Source organism: Podarcis tiliguerta, assembly GCF_965153285.1.
Source record: "Podarcis tiliguerta genome assembly, chromosome: 3".
In the NCBI taxonomy this organism is placed as follows: domain Eukaryota; kingdom Metazoa; phylum Chordata; class Lepidosauria; order Squamata; family Lacertidae; genus Podarcis; species Podarcis tiliguerta.
The window spans coordinates 110,928,023-110,943,645 of record NC_139536.1 but is presented as its reverse complement, the minus strand read 5'-3'; positions in this window follow the sequence as shown (position 1 = coordinate 110,943,645).

The following is a 15,623-nucleotide window of genomic DNA, read 5'->3' as shown; positions in this document are numbered from 1 at the left end:
CCCTCTCTGGCATCCCTCTGGAGCCTTCTCTCCACCTCCAGCTCCGATGGCAGTTCCCCGACATCCACCTCCACCCCCCCCAGGACCCCCTCCACCCCCGGCCTGACCTTCTGATCCAACCTCGTCCCTTTCCTCGGCCGACGATGCAGCGCATGGAAACGCCGTTTACCTTCCTGCTGGAGTGGTACCTATTTATCTACTTGCACTTTGACATGCTTTCGAACTGCTAAGTTGGCAGGAGCAGGGACCGAGCAACGGGAGCTCACCACGTCACGGGGATTCGAACCGCCGACCTTCTGATCAGCAAGTCCTAGGCTCTGTGGTTTAACCCTAATACACAGCCCCAAATGAATGAAACTTTTGTGCTACATTTCATTATTTTTGTGGATGCTTCCCGTTATTACCTTGCATTTTAATATTGTATTTTATACTTTGCCCTATCCGTCTCCCAAGGAATGTGTGTTGATGACTGACCATATAAATATGGTAATAACCAAATATAAGTAGCAAATAGTCTAGTGTATCCTTCCTCATCCTGAGTCCTTCAGATGTGGCGGACTCCCATCAGCCTTAGTCAGGGTGGCCAATGGTCAGGGATGGTGGGTGTGAAGGAATGGGTTTCTGAGCAGTCAGTTTAAAACTGACTCACCCCCCCCCCCTTTTCTTCTTAGCATTTCTAAAATGCTTTAACTTGAGCTGTTGAGCAAATGCATAACAAGAACACAGCTGCATAAACAAGGCTCTCTCCTTTATCAGTCTGTGATGATAAGGCTGGCCTTGTCCACTCTAAAGTAGAACAGAGATGACACTCTAGGTCTTATCTTACCACAACCCTGACGCACAGACCTAAGTCCGGGAACAAAGCCAGAGTCCGTTCTCGGAGATGATGACCTCTTCCTCCAAGAGTAGGAAGAGGAAGATCCTTTTATGGTCAGAAGTACAGGAAGGAAGATCCTTTTATGGTTGAGAATACCAGAGCAGGAATATATGTGATGTCAACCTGCGTACATAGGCTGACGTGGTTGGGTTCCTAGGGAAGGAGGGAGAGGGTGCCTGGAGGATATATATACTGCATGAAACTTCTCATTTCTTTGGACTTGCTGTGGACTCACCACGCAGGTGCCTTCTGCTATCTGGAGAGCAGAATAAACTCTTTCTTGGAATCAACCTTGGTGTCATTTGACTTCCTTCCTCCTGTCCCAGAGCAACGCAGACCCAATCGGTGAACTCCAATAAGGCTACAGGTGTTGGAGTCCAACAAACATCTGGAGAGCACAACATCTGGATGGCACTAAGTTGGGGAAGGCTGGTCTATTGGATGTATACAGGTTCATGGAAGTGCTTCCATTGGAAAGAGTGCTGGACAAAATGGATGAAATGCTAGTCAGATTCAACCTGGGAATAATCGTGATCTTTTGAGCCTCGCTATTTTAGGAAATGTTAATTCAGCATGGTGACATAATTGTGGGAAAGTGGGTCTTTTTAATATTCTCTCTCTCTCTCTCTCTCACACACACACACACCCCTCCTTTAAAGTTTTCAGTCACAAGACTTCTTATCTCCATTTCTATGGGATTCTCTTCCCCTAACACCAGTGGAAAAGCCTTATGCATTTAATGTCTGGTAGTGATGTAGACATTCAAGAGGAGCTACGGGGGGGTGGTATTCCTGTTTAATTCCTGCTTCTTGTGCCATTTTTAAAAGGTAAGAGACCTCTGTCAGGGGGTTAGGGAACGCTGCAACCTTCTTTCATTCCTTCTGAGAACTGGAATATTTCAACGTTCTGCCCCATTGTTGCATTAATCCATCCAGTCTTTGTTTTATTTTTTGTCTTCCCCTGGCTCCGCAATGTTTTGATTCATTTCGCCACGTCTGTTTGGTTTTTCACAAAAGCAAAGGCGGGCACATTATTTCATGGCCAGAGAACCTGATGCAAGAAAATCTGTCTTTCTATATATACAACAAGCATTGTTTGGAAGCTGGTAGTAGTATGGTGGCATAATTTTATTCCACAGGGATAACTATTCAGGGAAACAACGACATATTTACAATGATGGAGCTGGTGGATTCTCACCAGGATGTCCTGATTGTAAGAAATCCAGGGTGGGTGGAACACAACACTGGTCAGGAGGAAGAGGTTTGCTTCCAGGGAAATAGTTCAGCCATGAAAAATGTAGCCACACAATATCAGGTGCTGCCTATTCTTCTTCTTCTTCTTCTTCTTCTTCTTCTTCTTCTTCTTCTTCTTCTTCTTCTTCTTCTTCATTACTCATAGTCAAGTAAGATTGTCTTCCATGAACACTGTCTTAACAGTAAGTCCATAAGTGACTGTGGAGGCCAATTCTGGATCCACACGTCCTTCCACAGTGGGGACATAGATTTCTGGGCAGGAGTTGCTCATGGTGAGGATTTGCCTAACATGCCTTCCTCTTAACGGCCTAGGACCCTCGTACCTACAGGACCGCCTCTCCCAGTATGCCCCGCGGAGGACCTTAAGGTCCATAAATAGCAACGCCCTAGTGGTTCCGGACCCTAAGGAAGTTAGATTAGCTTCAACTAGAGCCAGGGCCTTTTCAACACTGGCTCCAGCCTGGTGGAACGCTCTGCCTCATGAGACCAGGGCCCTGCAGGATCTGATTTCTTTCAGCAGGGCCTGTAAGACAGAGTTGTTCCGCCTGGCCTTTGGCTTGGAGCCAATTTGATTCCCCCCCCCCCCGCTCTTTCTTTTTCCTTTCTGCTCCTGTGATGAGGCTGCATTTTAACATTTTAATATTTTGCTGTTTCAATATTTTAATGTTGTATTTTAATCTTGTTTTTAAGTTGTATTCATTCAACTTGTTTTTATTATTGCTTGTTAGCTGCCCTGAGCCCGGTCTTGGCTGGAGTTATACTCCATTCATCTGGCCCAGCCATTCTGGGGCGGCTCCCAACAGAATGTTTGATGTTTTATTGTTAAAAATGCAATAAAACATCAAACATTAAAAACTTCCCTAAACAGGGCTGCCTTAAGATGTCTTTTAAAAGTCAGATACTTGTTTACCTCCTTGACATCTGATGGGAGGGTGTTCCACAGGGCGGGCGCCACTAACGAGAAGGCCCTCTGCCTGGTTCTCTGTAACCTCACTTCTTGCCGTGAGGGAACTGCCAGAAGGCCCTTGGAGCTGGACCTCAGTGTCCGGCCTGAACAATGGGGATGGAGACGCTGCTTCAGGAATACTGGGCTTTAAAGTGTTATATGGACTTGGCAGCTGCTCCTAGCCACCAGTCTAGCTGCCGCACTCTGGATTAATTGCAGTTTCCGAGTCACCTTCAAAGGTAGCCCCACGTAGAGCGCATTGCAGTAGTCCAAGCAGGAGATAACCAGAGCATGCATCACTCTGGTGAGGCAGTCCGCAGGCAGATAGGGTCTCAGCCTGCGTACCAGATGGAGCTGGTAGACAGCTGCTGTGCCAACACACCTTTAGGAGGGGCCCTTGAATAACAATAATAATAAAACAATGTGCAATAATGGAAATGTCTCCAAAGAGTAGCCTATCAAGGGTCTAGTCATTAAATGGATTTTTGCTTCTCTGCCATGGAAATAGAGCCAAATAAAGATCATTGGGAAGTGGCTCAGGAGAAGAGGCAGCGGCGATGCAGAGTTCAGCAGCAGAGCTGCAAATGTGTCACAACAGATGCCAAATTTTGTGATGCGGTCCCCCAGCCAAAAAAAAATGTTTACTGTGATTTGCATATTGGAGAATAGTGTGAATATAAAAGCACATATATCTGTGAAAATAGCATAAAATAAAATGCAATATTATTATAATAAAATGCAAAAAGAGGGAAACACTTGCAACAATGTGTGTGTAAGGCCAAATTGTGTACACAACTGTATTTGCACTAAAATGCTGATGAGCTCTGCATGGGGATTTAAAAAATAAATAAATCACAAACTGGTGTCTAAATGCAGAGAACTGAATCAGATTCGGAAAATCAGGGATGGTGGGAAACTGAAATTGACCGATTTGTCCATCCTTAACCCTCACGTTCACAGATCATTGCTGTGTCCTCAATCCTTCCCTGAAATCAGTGGGGAAATAATGGAAGAACCCAAGAGGTAAGCTCATTAAGAAAGAGAGAGAATTGCGAGTAATTAAAAGTCACTATTCATGCTGCATTGATCAGGGAAAGTCTGGTAACGTTAATCTCTGCAAACAACATTTATCGAGTAGAAGAAATGCAGAGAAGCATTTCTCCTCGAATGGGAGCTGATAGATGGAGGACCAATCTGGTTAAAGGGCTCAATTCAAGCGGCTGGTTTTGACTTCAAAGCATGAAATAGCCAATGGTGCCTGAGGGGAGGAGTTGCGTGGCGAGTCCCACCTCCCACCAGAAGAAATAAAGACACAAGACACCATAAGTTAAGGTTAATGGGTGAAAATTGGCCACAACTTTATTGATTGCAGGAAATGAGTGGTATTGGCCTAGGCATTGGTCCTATCAACTATCCGGCTTCAGGCTGTATGCCTGAGAGGCCGGGAAGGGTTAACACCAGCAGGGGGAGCCCTGCTGATGCACATCAACTAGGGACTCCCCCGGGGTCACCGCTCGGGGGGGGGGCTTTAGGCCCTGGCCTCCATAGGCTTCGGACGAGGCAACGCCCCCCGGAATCCTTTACTGGACTACCCTTCAAAATTTGGGGGAGGTGATGGGGGAGGTGATGTTGCTCCTCCCCCCCCCCAACACATCTACATAACTTCTTGCAGTCCATGGGACTCTCAAGAGTCTCCTCCAGCACCATAATTCAAAAGCATCAATTCTTTGGCAATCAGCCTTCTTTACGGTCCAGCTCTCACTTCCATACATCATTACTGGGAAAACCATAACTTTAACTATACGGACCTTTGTCAGCAAGGTGATGCCTCTGCTTTTTAAGATGGGTTTTTCTTGCAGCACTCTTATTTTCTTATGTTAGGTTTTTGCTGGAGAACAGAATCTGGAGAACTCTGAATTTTGAAGGTTAGCTTCATGTTCAGGAAGTATGACTTATATAGAACTAATTTCCTCCCTGTGCCTGGCTTCTACTGGCAAGAAATCAGAGCTGCTTCCTGTGTTGCGAAATTCCTGCATGGGGAAAAAACAACAACATCCCATGTAAGAGCGTCAAAGTGGCCTTCAAGGAGCTCGCAAGGGAAGAAAAACAGTCATATCTTGTTGCAAAAAAGACCAGCCCAGACAGCTGGTCTCGAAGGGAGAGAAGCAGCTCTCGTGTCCCCAGCTGCCATCTCCTTGGCTGGTTCTGCTCCCTGTTACAGAGGTTGCTTCCTTTCCTCCCCTGCTGGCCTTTGTTTCCGTTGTGAACTGAAGTGTAATTTATGTATCGAGAGAGGTACATCTCAGATGCACCAGCTGCTGTCCTGCCATTCCCTCTGCATACTTTCTGCATCCAAGGAAACGTGCAAGCTGCCAGCTTCAGTGTGGAGCGTGGCCTTGAAAGAAAACAAGATTCTTCTAGCCCTTCCCGACAATCTGTGCCATGGACGTGTTTTACATTCAGCTCTGCTTCCCTCTGACCTTTGTAGTTAGAAAGAAGTTCACTGGGAGTTTATTAGGAATATACTGCCGCACATGCATAATTCACTGGAGAAGGGCAAATTCCAGAGAGGGAGGTGGCCGTGGTTAGGGGCGGAGGCAGGAAATGTTCTTGTGGCACCTTGAAGAAGCAGAAATATATTGTGGCATGAGATTTTGTGGTCCTGAGCACACTTCGTCAAATGCACGGTCCCCTCCGTAGGTGGTTATGCGTGCCTTGAGTACAGAAAGAGAGATTAGGTGAGTATTTATATGCCAAAACATTTCAGACAGGAAACAGCTTTGGGTATGTGTGGAGCGCAATCTAAAAAATCGGTCAATCAAAGGAATACAAGATGCAATCAGTGAAGGGGGTGAGTGACCAGCTCTTGAGAAGAGGTCTCTGGTGCTGATTACTAGTGCAAGTAAACACCTTTAAAAAAGGACAGTGCAGTCTTAACTCAGAAGTAAGCAATGACAAACCTAGACAGCATCTTAAAAAGTAGAGACATCACCTTGCTAACAAAAGTCCGTATAGTTAAAGCTATGGTTTTCCCAGTAGTGATGTATGGAAGTGAGAGCTGGACCATAAAGAAGGCTGATCTCCGAAGAATTGATGCTTTTGAATTATGGTGCTGGAGGAGACTCTTGAGAGTCCCATGGACTGCAAGAAGATCAAACCTATCCATTCTTAAGTGCGGGAGGCAGTGGAAGACAGAAGTGCCTGGCGTGCTCTGGTCCATGGGGTCACGAAGAGTCGGACACGACTAAACAACTAAACAACAACAACAAGACCCATTGAATTCAATGGAACTTGCTCCCAGGGAAGTGTATACAGGATTGCAGCCAGTGAAGGCTGTTCAATAAGGAGAAGCAGGGCACACACCCCCAACCTGTCTCTGCCTTCCACCTGCCTTCTCCTGGTTGGCTCTGACCGCCTATGGCTGTGGCTCCACCAGCTGCTTTCCTGTCTTCTGCCCTCCCAGCCCTAGGGGGCACCAGTCACCATGGTCTGCAGCCTTACTTCCCAGACAAAATTCACGCAGTGTCTCATTTTTAAGTGAATTCCAGTATGTCCACTATAAAAATGAGCAACTGTGGGAAGTTTGCAGCCCGCAGATTTGTCATGCTCAGGCCCTGACAAGATGGAATGAAGTGGCTGGGTACAGAGGAGTGGGGCGAGGCACTAGTCGGGGAACGCCCTAGGGAACCCCCATGGGAAGAAGACTCAGAGCCAGGGGGTTTGTGGTGGGGTGACCATGAGTGGTCGGAGAGAGAAGAGGGTGAATACTGGAGGGAGGGGGTGTAGGAAGTTGGAGGAGCAACAAGGTTTAGTGAGCAGGAAGAGGCTGTGGCAGAGTGCAGTTCAGACTCTGGGGCTGAAGCAGAGGCTGGAAAGAAGGGAGTCAAGAGGCTGCTGAAGAATCCAGGAAGTCTTCCCCTCCCGCTGCAACAAGCTTGCCTCCTCCCTGGTCTCTGTGAATGCACAGAGAAATGAAAGGAGCAGAACAGAGATTAGTTGTGTGCAGATGCCTTAGAATGGGGTGGGAAGGCAGAGACCATTAGTCCTTGCAACTGCTTCTTCGGAGCAAGACTTCCTAGAAAGTGTTGCTGAAAGCACAAGGCCTGAGCTGTGGTTTGTTTCCTTGAATAAAGATTTAACCTCACTGGCCTCCGGTGATTTATTGTTTTTTGTTCCTAACCTACACCTGACTCCAGCCCTGATGCAAAACTTCTTTTTAAAAAAACCTTTTTTTAATATTTCAAACTATTGAACAACAAAACACACACAAGAGCCCCTTGACAATACTCGCCTCTATTGACATAACACGAAAAATGTTTGTTATCCTAATGTATAGGTAAAGGGACCCCTGACCATTAGGTCCAGTCGTGACCGACTCTGGGGTTGCAGTGCTCATCTCACTTTATTGGCCAAGGGAGCCAGCGTACAGCTTCTGGGTCATGTGGCCAGCATGACTAAGCTGCTTCTGGCGAACCAGAGCAGCGCATGGAAATGCCGTTTACCTTCCCGCCGGAGCGGTACCTATTTATCTACTTGCACTTTGACGTGCTTTCGAACTGCTAGGTTGGCAGAAGCAGGGATCGAGCAACGGGAGCTCACCCCGTCACGGAGATTCGAACCACCGACCTTCTGATCGGCAAGTCCTAGGCTCTGGGTTTAACCCACAGTGCCACCCGCGTCCCTATCCTAATGTATTCTTCCACAAACAATAGAAACCATGTTCCTCAGTCATTGCAAACAGAATAAAGTCTGACCAAGCAATGTGAAAGTTTTCTGTTGCTTTGCTTTGCCTTCTTGCTCATAGTTCATAGTTCAGTTTCTTCGCAAGGGCCAAATGGCAGAGGCCTTAACAAACTTCTGAACCTCTATCTTGGATGCAAGAGAGAACTGTATACATGCACCCTGTGAAGGACTGCACAAATCCCACAGGAGGCTCCTGTGGTCACTGCACACACCATCTGGAATTTATTATCTTCCTATATACATAGAAAACTAAGGCTGTCTTCACGCTCGGCGGCTGGCAGGTGGCCATGCCAACTCCACTGTGAGGAACAGCAGGCAGGAGAGCAAGGAAGCAGCGCTGGTGGCAGGCAGCCCAGGGGGGAGAAACATTTCACAAAGCCATTTAGTATGCCACTCTCTCAATTCCCCCCCCCCCCATTAAAAGCAACTCCAGAAAGATTTAATGATGGGGGGAAAGGCACTTCACAGAGCACTTTAGAAAGCAGGAGGGGCTTGGGTGAGCTGTATGGGGGTGGGACAAGTAGACAGGCAGTACTGACAAGCAGCTCCTAGTAAAACTTTAATGCAGGGGGTGGAACTGGTCTACCCCACCCTCTACGATTCTACAGTTCTATGCCACCTTAAACTATTATTTAGAATTCCAAAGCTACAAACTAAAAGAAAATAAGCATAAAAAAGAGTTATGCACAAAGGCATAGTCATTACATAATTCTCTCAGATATTATGAAGGGAATATGGTGGGAGGCTGAACAAAACTTGGCTTACAATATGAATGGGAAGCACATTCAGTTAAGTGATTATTGTGTGTTACTCCACAAAGGACATGCAATTGCTGAGTACGTCTGCCCATGACAGCAAACCTCCACATTCTTTGATGCCACTGAGAAACAAATACCGATTTCATTATTTCCTTCCAGTGCTTAAGAGATTTCTTCTCTCGCTGTTATAGGTAGCATATGACCATGATTGCATCTTCACTGTACATTTAAAACATATTCACATCACAGCTTCCCCAAAAGAATCTGGGGACCTGTATTTTATCCCTCACAGAGCCACCCTTCCCAGGATCCCTTGACAAACAACAACTCCCAGAATTCTTGAGGGCAAGTGGTATAATGACTGCTCCCCACATAAAATGGGGGGCGCCTTTTGTGTGGTTGCGCGCAGCCCCCCAGATCCCAGTGCGGCTCCCGGTAGTACGGGCTGGCTTCACCCTCTCCAGGCTGGATATCTGGAGGTCTCTGCCTACCTCAGCCAATTGCCCAATCCCGCCTGGGAAGGCGTTGCCAGGGGATTGGCCAGGTAGGGGGAGGGACCACCCTGCCTACACAACAGAAGGTGAATCTTACCTGCAAAGCATCAGTTGGCTCCAGAGCTTCTCCCACCCTGCCCTCCCTCAGTTAAGTCTTCTTTTGCAGGTTAACCTCTTCTCCACATGGTCGCTCTTCTCTACGTCATGGTCGCTGTTGAAGGGCCGGGAATGAATTTTCCTGCATTGGCAGGTTTTGCCTTTCCTGTAGCAAAACGTCACAACTTTGGCAGTTTCAGCCCTTGGGCAGGATCCTTTAGTCTATCTTCCTAAATGGGGGAAGGGGTGTGAAGCGGTGACCCACAGCCTTGCTGTGGGTTTAGTCGTGTCTGGCTCTTCGTGACCCCATGGACCAGAGCACGCCAGGCACTCCTGTCTTCCACTGCCTCCCCCAGTTTGGTCAAACTCATGCTGGTAGCTTCGAGAACACCATCCAACCATCTCGTCCTCTGTCGTCCCCTTCTCCTTGTGCCCTCCATATTTCCCAACATCAGGGTCTTTTCCAGGGAGTCTTCTCTTCTCATGAGGTGGCCAAAATCTTGGAGCCTCAGCTTCACGATCTGTCCTTTCAGTGAGCACTCAGGGCTGATTTCCTTCAGAATGGATAGGTTTGATCTTCTTGCAGTCCATGGGACTCTCAAGAGTCTCCTCCAGTACCATAATTCAAAAGCACCAATTCTTCGGCGATCTGCCTTCTTTTTGGTCCAGCTCTCACTTCTATACGTCACTACTGGGAAAACCATAGCTTTTACTATACGGACCTTTGTTGGCAAGGTGATGTCTCTACTTTTTAAGATGCTATCTAGGTTTGTCATTGCTTTTCTCCCAAGAAGCAGGCGTCTTTTAATTTCGTGGCTGCTGTCACCATCTGCAGTGATCATGGCTGACATGAAATCAGGTTCAGATAGGCTGAAAACACTGATGATTTCAATGTATTTACAAGGGATTATAACCAATAACCCCATCCTGCTCATGCAAGGAATTTCCATTTACGCAGTGGAATTTCGCTCTTATCTTCTTCGTGTTGCGTGAGCCGAAGGCCTTGCCTGAATGCGATGGTTTTGTCAGATATAACCCCAAATATTTTGATTTTTTTTCTGGGATAAATTATGGGCCCTAGATTTAATGATTTAAAAAAGAAACAAGAAATGGGGAAAGAATCTGACAGACTGCTTCTTAATAATGCAGTTGTTAAAATGCTTGTAATCATCTGTAGAAATGATTTTCTTTAAATCCTTTGAAACGTGACATTTAAGAAACAGAATGTAAAATAGTGAACTTCAACAACAGAGCTCTGAAATTACTGCTAAAGAAATTTCACATCTGAGTGAGGTTTTCTTTCTGTTGCAACCCACCCTCTTTCTCTACCCCAGAACTTGGTTTCTAGAAACCAACCTCCCGAAGAACAAGCTGACGATATTATTTCTCCCCCGCTGTAAACTTGCAGAGGAAAGAGCTTCTCTCAATCTTTTTTAATTATCTCGTATATTGCACTTTTAACTTAAAAGCCATTTAGCCAACAGTCGTCCTCCTCCAAACTATCTCTCATGCACACTTTCCTTCTGCGTCACAGTAGAGTAATAAAAATTCATATTTTATATTTGCTGACATATATTAGGAGAACTGTTTGCAACTGACATAAGTGGAAGCCATGACATCTGCTCTGCGAGCATTGATCCTTAAAAGTACAGTGGCATGCTGGAATCGCTTAACGGCAAGGGGAATACACAAAAATACTCCTCTGTAGGAAAGTTCAGGGCAGTCTAAGACAGTGTTTCCAAACCTTGGGCCTCCAGCTGTTTTTGGACTACAACTCCCATCATCCCTAGCTAGCAAGACCAGTGGTCAGGGATGATGGGAATTGTAGTTCAAAAACAGCTGGAGGCCCAAGGTTGGGAAACTCTGGTCTAAGAGACTCAGCTCTGTTTCTGCCATTGCAAACAACAAATAATCAAAAAATAGGGCCTGATTGTCTCCTTTGTCAACAGAAGTTTAAAACAGAGGTGGAGAGAACCTTTTCTGACTGAGGTTTGCATTCCTCACTGCGCAATCTTGCAGGGGTTGCATGCCAGTGAAAGGTGAAGCCAGAAACAAAAGCGCCTGGGGAATTTAATTTGAATTTTAGCTTTGCATAGTGGGCTAGTTTTTGCACACTTCCCTCTCCACTCTCCATCCAGGCAAGGAAGAGGCCTGACCAGAGTTCAAGGACACATTTCAGCCAGGCAAAGGAGGACCAATGGCATACCCTCCAACATTCCTCACATGAAAATACAGTGGTATCTTGGTTTTCAAACTTAATCCGTTCCAAAACCAAAGCGTTCCAAAACCAAGGCGCGCTTTCCGATAGAAAGTAATGCAAAACGGATTAATCCGTTCCAGACTTTTAAAAACAACCCCTAAAACAGCAATTTAACATGATTTTTACTATCTAACGAGACCATTGATCCATAAAATGAAAGCAATAAACAATGTACTGCGATCACACAATCAGTCCATCAGTAGCTGAACTGGGTTCCAGACAGTCACAAAAACAAAAGAGCCGCAAAAACAAAAATGCTAAATAATTAGCGAAAATAGGCAGATCTCAGACTAACACTCAAAATCGGAAGCGTCATACTCAAAAAGGAGCACAGAATTCTTGTGGCAAGGAAGTGGAAAAACGAAACAATACCGACAATCACAGATTGGCAGATATTCATGTTAGAATATTTACAACTAGCAAAACTGACAGGAAGAGTTAGAGGAGTATTGAACCAGAAAATATCTGGAGAATGGAGAATATTTAAGGATTATAGAAGATCATATTGTACCAACCACACCATATTAGCAGAACTTGAGTGATACTTGTAAACACACAAATACAGTTTGTGGAGTAGATGGGAACAATATTAAAGAATATAAAACTGCGGGGAAAACGATGACAGTATAAACAGTACAATGAGAATGACTGGAAGACTCGTTTTGACAGAAGTCTTTTTTATTTAAATGTTTAAGTATTAATTAGGAATTTTTATGCACGTAAATCTGCTTTTTCTTCTTTCTTTTTTCTGTATTTTCTTCTTTTCTTTTTTCTTAATTGTTTTTTCTTTAATTTTCTTTTTGTAGTACAGTGATACCTCTGGTTAAGTACTTAATTCATTCCCGAGTTCCGTACTTAACCTGAAACTGTTCTTAACCTGAAGCACCACTTTAGCTAATGGGGTCTCCCGCTGCTGCCGCACTGCTGGAGCACGATTTCTGTTCTCATCCTAAAGCAAAGTTCTTAACCCGAGGTACTATTTCTGGGTTAGCGGAGTTTGTAACCTGAAGCATATGTAACCTGAAGCATATGTAACCCGAGGTCCCACTGTATGAGATTGTAAATTCTTTGTAAATTTGTGTGTAATTTAAATTAATAAAGATCAATTTTTAAAACCCCCCCCCCAAAAAAGAAGCACATTCGGCTTCCGAAAGAAATTCACAAACCAGAACACTTACTTCCGGGTTTGCAGTGTTTGGGTTCCAAGTTGTTTGAGTACCAAGGCGTTTGAGAACTAAGGTGGGGCTACCTTTGAAGGTGACCCGGAAACTACAACTAATCCAGAATGCGGCAGCTAGACTGGTGACTGGGAGCGGCCGCCAGGGCCATATAACACCAGTCTTGAAAGACCTACATTGGCTCCCAGTACGTTTCCGAGCACAATTCAAAGTGTTGGTGCTGACCTTTAAAGCCCTAAACGGCCTCGGTCCAGTATACCTGAAGGAGCGTCCCCACCCCCATCGTTCTGCCCGTACGCTGAGGTCCAGCTCCGAGGGCCTTCTGGTGGTTCCCTTATTGCGAGAAGCAAAGCTACAGGGAACCAGGCAGAGGGCCTTCTCGGTAGTGGCGCCCGCCCTGTGGAACACCCTCCCATCAGATGTCAAAGCGATAAACAACTACCTGACATTCAGAAGACATCTGAAGGCAACCCTGTTCAGGGAAGTTTTTAATATGTGACATTTTAGTGTATTTTTCATCTTGGAAGCCGCCCAGAATGGCTGGGGAAACCCAGCCAGATGGGCGGGGTACAAATAAATTATTATGATTATTATTATTATTATTATTATTATTATTATTAGGGGCATTTCTCACTCCCCCCCCCAACTGACCCTCCTTGACCTCTCATTCCCCCGCCCCACAGAGCATTTCTTATCAGAAGGGCAAGTGCCACTACACCAACGGGACACAGCACAAAACTTTGCCCACGTCTGGAGAGTGGCGGCAGCAGGGGTCATTGCTGCCTGAGCCCCCAGAGCAGGGAAGAAGAAGAGGAAGAAGAAGAAGAAGAGGAGGAGGAGGAGGAGGAGGAGGAGGAGGAGTTTGGATTTGATATCCCGCTTTATCACTACCCGAAGGAGTCTCAAAGCGGCTAACATTCTCCTTTCCCTTCCTCCCCCACAACAAACACTCTGTGTGTGTGCTGGTCTCGGGGGCTAACCGAGAGGCGAGGTCCGAGTCCAGTCCGAGGTTGATGGTGCGGTATGGAGGCTGTCCGTCAAAGCTGTAGCTGGGTCCAAGGCGGGGAGCCAGGGCGACTCAGGAGCTCAGGCAGGAAAGTAGGACAGGGTGCAGGCAGGAACAGGCTAGCAACAACATTGCTCCCGCAACTTGGGACTGGGGCTGGCCAGCTTTTATCTGCCCCGAGGCATAGGGTGGCCCCGGTCCACAGGTGACTTGCCTCACCTGGCCTGGAGGCGAGCACTCCTGTGGGAACTTGGTTCCCTCTGCCTCTCTGCCCTGAGCCTCTGCAGCTCAGGTGAGGCTGGAGGGTTACTGGACCCAGAGGCAACCCCAGCTTCGTCTGATGGGGCTGAGAGTGGAGCACCTGCAGGCAATGGGTCCTCCATCACCTCAGGAGCCAGAGCAGACTCAGCTGGTGCCTGCACCTGAGGATCCAGCACAGGTGAGGACCCTTCAGGCTCATGCCCCAGCCCCGGCTCAGCTGGTTCTGGAGGCGGGGAATCCTGTGCAGGCTGGGATTCCTCAGGTTCAGCATGTGAGTCTGAATCCCAGGCCATCACACCGAGGTGAGTGAGGCTGAGAGACTTCAGAGACATGTGACTAGCCCAAGGTCACCCAGCAACTGCATATGGAGGAGCGGAGACTTGAACCCGGTTCACCAGATTACGAGTCCACCGCTCTTAACCACTACACCACACTGGCTCAGGATCCTTTTGCATGCGTGGTGCTGCAGGGGAGCATGCTGGGAGCCATCCTCATGGATCTGTTGTCTTTGGGGGACAGAGGTAGCTGACTGATAGAGCATCTGCTCTGCATGCTCACAATTCCAGCTTCAATCCCACATGGCCTCTCCTGGGGGTGTCCCCTGCTTTAAATCGCAGAGGGATGCTGCCAGTCAGTACAGGCAATATTGTATTAGATGGACCAAATCTCCTCACTCAGCATGAAGCACCTCCCTCTGTTTCCATGCTCCTTCTGTGTGTGAGAAATATATGAGCATCACCATCATTTCTTCTTCTTTGGCGATCACTCGTAGCCAAGTAAGATTGTCTTCCATAAACACGGTTTTAACAATGAGTCCGTAAGTGACGGTAGAGGCCAATTCTGGACCCACACGTCCTTCCACAGTGGGGACATTGGTTTCCGGGCGGGAGTTGATCACGGTGTGGATTTGCCAAGCGTGCCTTCCTCTTAGCATGTTTCTCCCTTGCATCCTGAGTTTGAGTGTCTTCAAAACCCATGACACCTTTGGTCAAGGCTGTTCTCCAACTGGAGCGCTCGCAGGCCAGTGTTTCCCAGTTGTCAGTGTTTATACTACATTTTTTTTAGATTTGCCTTGAGACAGTCTTTAAACCTCTTTTGTTGACCACCAGCATTACACTTTCCATTTTTAAGCTCGGAATAGAGTAGTTGCTTTGGAAGGCGATCATCAGGCATCCGCACAACATGACCAGCAAAACGAAGTTGATGTTGAAGAATCATTGCTTCAACACTGGTGATCTTTGCTTCTTCCAGTACACTGGTATTAGTAAAGGTAAAGGGACCCCTGACCATTAGGTCCAGTCGTGACCGACTCTGGGGTTGCGGCGCTCATCTCGCTTTATTGGCCGAGGGAGCCGGCGTACAGCTTCCAGGTCATGTGGCCAGCATGACTAAGCTGCTTCTGGCGATCCAGAGCAGCGCACGGAAACGCCGTTTACCTTCCCGCCGGAGCGGTACCTATTTATCTACTTGCACTTTGACGTGCTTTTGAACTGCTAGGTTGGCAGGAGCAGGGACCGAGCAACGGGAGCTCACCCCGTCGCGGGGATTCGAACCGCCGACCTTCTGATTGGCAAGTCATAGGCTCTGTGGTTTAACCCACAGCGCCACCCGCATCCCACAGTGATATTAGTTTGCCTGTATTCCAAGGATACTGTGTGCATGACTGCCATTTACATAATTTTTGCATTTTCTGGTTGTGCATTCCCCCTGCTTCCTCTTGGATATGGCAGTCAGTCTGCCTGAATAGCAGC